The sequence below is a fragment of the Macaca fascicularis genome, chromosome 5 (genome assembly GCF_037993035.2).
Source record: "Macaca fascicularis isolate 582-1 chromosome 5, T2T-MFA8v1.1".
Lineage (NCBI taxonomy): Eukaryota > Metazoa > Chordata > Mammalia > Primates > Cercopithecidae > Macaca > Macaca fascicularis.
This window is the reverse complement of record NC_088379.1, coordinates 74,034,132-74,037,923: the sequence shown is the minus strand read 5'-3', so window position 1 is coordinate 74,037,923 and position 3,792 is coordinate 74,034,132. Positions and strand designations below refer to the sequence as shown.

Here is a 3,792-nt window from a genome sequence, read left to right as displayed (position 1 = left end):
ATATTCATACAAGTCATAAAATGTATATTAAAATGAAGAACAAATTATAAAAACTGAATTAAGACTCCATATGAGAGATCTAAAGTAAATTAGAGATTATTTAGCTCTAAACACAAGTTATAGATGTGATAACTGGGCCTAGAAGAAGGAATCATTTTATTAGGGTCATGTTATATAATAATGGCAGAAATTGAATTACATCATGGTCTTCCAATGATTCCATCAGTTAAAGCTTATTCTACTTGCCTTCTGAATATCGCATCACTGATATCAGTAACTATTGATTGAACACATAAAATGTGAAGTCACAGAGCTAGCAACTAGAGATTTAATAATGACTGCAGTGATTTGAGTTCTGCTGTAAATGAGTTTATACTAACTGAAGGAAGACATGAAAGAGTAAAAAGGAAATCATTAATACAATATAATAAGCTTTAAAATATAAAGAAATTAAAACCATGTTACATTGTACTCATTTTGGCAGCATATACTAAAATTCGAAAAATACAAAGGAGATTCGTATGGACCATGGACAAAGATTACATGTAAATTTGTGAAACATTCCATATTTTTTGATAATAAAAACCCTCAACAAACTAAGAATAAAAGGGAACATCTTCAACCAGGTGAAGGGCATCTACAAAAACCTACACTAACACTGAATTTAATGGTGACGCTTTCCCATGAAAATCAGGAATCAGACAAAGACGTTTTCTCTTACCACTTCAATCAACATTTTCCTGAAGAGTCTAGCTTGGGAAATTACACAAGAAAAATAAATAAAATGTATGCAGATTGGAAAGAAAGAAATTAAAGTATACTTATTTGTAGATATCATAATGATGTATACAAGAAAAAATTAAGCAACCAATAAAAAATACTAGAACTAATAAGTGAGTTCAGCAAGGTTTCAGTATACAAGATGAATATATAAAAATGAACTGTATTTCTAAATACTTGTAATGAAAACTCCAAAAACAAAATGAAGAAAGCAATTTCATTTGCAATAGTATCAAAAAGAATAAAATGTACAGAAAAATATTTAACAAAAGACTTGCAAAACCCATACTCTGAACAAAGTATAAAACATTGACAAAATAAATTAAAAATCTAAATTATTAAAAAAAATTATTTTCATATGTTGGAAGATTTAACATTATTAAGATCGCAATACTCTTAACTGATATATAGGTTCAATGAAACCTTTATCAAAATCACTGCTTACTTACTTGTAGAAATTAGCAAGTTGATTCCGAAATTGTTTGGGATTGCTAGTGACCCAGAATAGACAAAACAATCTTGGAAGGTAAAACAAAAACACACCAGAAAGATTCATCTTCCTAATTCCAAAACTTACTATGAAACAGTGGTAATCTAGTTACTGTAGTACCAGCACGTGGACAGACACGTAAATCAATAGGATAGAAATGAGAGTCCAGAATAAACCCACATATCTATCATTAACTGATTTTGAACAAAGATGTCAACACTTGCCAGTGGAGAAAAATATTCAGAATTTTAATTCAGTAATAATATCTAATTATTAATCTAATAATTATATCCAATAATTATCTAATAATATTATATTATAAACTGAATTATAATTACTATTGAATTTTAAGATGATCTGGAAATTGCACAAGTCACTTTTACTCATAAGCCACTGGGACAAACTTCTATGTCCAAAGCTACCTATAAGGCAGATTGGGAAATCCCAATAACCAAACACACAAGTAATACGCAAAGGTTCTGCTACCAAGTGGAAGAAGGTGTCTGTGTGCTTGCATGTGTGTCTGTGTGTTGTGAGAGAGAGCGAGAATACTAAAAAACAATGGTTTGTCTCTCTCACAACTTCTCTATTAAAAATTTTCACATGATCTTTCATTATAATTGTGATAAAAGTAAAGCTTCTGACCATGGCCTAGAAAGCATTATATTTTCTGACCACTCATCTGCTTCCACTGTCCTCTTTGCTAATTAAACCAAGCAAACTTTCCTTCTATTCCTTTCTATTTCTATACCAAGCTTGTGTAAACTTAGGAATATTTATATGTTGCCACTTACTATTCTTTCACATTCTCTCATGGTTAGGTCTTTCTCCTTATTCAATTTTGAGTTCTTCAGGGATGTTTTCCCTTGACCACTTATACTTAGTGCTATCTTTCTCATGTTCTATCCTCCATCCACACAAAAGTAACAGCCAGTAACTGTAATTAGTGCTTTCAGAAGAATTACAGTAATTCCCTGATGTAATAATCATAATTATTGCCTTCAATATGCTCTCATTTATTTGTTTACTTAATATCTATTTTTGCCCACAAAAAAAAATCCCAGTGAGAATAATCTTTGTATTTTTCAATCATCTTGATGTCAAACAAGCAATACGTAATTAAGTGTAGAATGTGTGATAAAACTAGCAATGAATGTGATGATAGAGGTAGTACATGAAACCAAAGATACATAGAAAAGGAATATTTTATCTAGGGTTGGGAGGGGGAGGGCAAGTTTCCTGGAAAATCATCCTAAATTATGATTTTAAATGGAGCCAACTGGAGCAAAGGTAAAAGAGACAATTCAAAAGGCTTAAAGGTTAAAGAAAAAGGAAATATAATTTGTTCAAGAATCTTCTTAAAGAAGTGTCCTAGGGCTGGGTTCTTACTATTTGTGTCAACTTTACAGCGTTATCATTGGCAAATACAATTAATTATATATATTCAATGTATTTAATATATATACCTAGTATATCCATATACATTATGAAATTACCAAGTTAATTATCATACATATTACCACACATATTTATACCCACATTTTTGCGATAAGAATCCTTAAGATCTGCAATCTTAGCAAATTTTTAAAATATAATACATTATTTTTAACCATAGTCATTATGCTTCAATTTGAATTCTAGAATTTATCTTATAACTAAAATGTGTGCCCTTTGACCAAAATTTTCTCATTTCTCTAATCCCCCAGGCCCCAGCCCCTAGTAAGCGCTATTCTACTCTGATTTTATGAGTTCAATTTATTTTTTATTTTAAAATAAGTGATATGATAATAATGAAGTATTTTGTTTTACTGTATCAGGCTTATTTCCCTTACCATAATGTTCTTCATGTTATCCATGTTGTTGCAAATTATAAGATTTGTTTCTTTTTTAAGGCTGAATAATATTTTAGAATGTGTGTGCATTTGTATGTGCATCACGTTTTCTTTATCCATCAGTCCAGTGACAATCAGTTGGGTTTTTATATCTTGGCTATTGTGAACAATGTTACAATGAATATGATACTCATTTCATTTTCTTTAAATATATACTAAGAAGTGCAATTGCTAGAGCATGTAGTAGTTATTCTTTTAATTTTTGAGCAACCTCCACACTGTTTTCCATTATGGCTATACCAATTTACATTCCCACCAACAATGTACAAGGGTTCCCTTTTCTCTACATCCTCTTCGACAGTTTTTTTTTTTTTCTTTTTTGACTTTTTGATAACAGCCATTCTAACAGATGTGAGATGACATCTCACCGTGGTTTTGATTTGTATTGCCCTGATGACTAGGGATGTTGAGCACCTTTTCATATATCCGTTGGTCGTTCATATATCTTCTTTGGCAAAATGTTTATTCAGATGCCATGTTATATACAACAGAAAAGGGAATAATAAAAGTCAAGACTGGAGAGGTAAGTCAGAGTCAGATCATAACAAAATTATCCATAGTGTGGTTGTCACTTCATAAAATAATTCTATGCTCACTATATGTCATATTCTTAATTTTACTCATGTCATT

General features: G+C 30.6%; 1 non-coding gene across 1 annotated transcript; it reads left to right on the top strand.

Moving 5' to 3' along the window:
- The first annotated feature begins 470 nt into the window (after positions 1-470).
- LOC123573750 (U6 spliceosomal RNA) lies at positions 471-573 on the top strand. Its single transcript, XR_006698486.2, has one exon. It is a non-coding gene; the product is annotated as a U6 spliceosomal RNA (small nuclear RNA).
- The last annotated feature ends 3,219 nt before the right edge of the window (positions 574-3,792 follow it).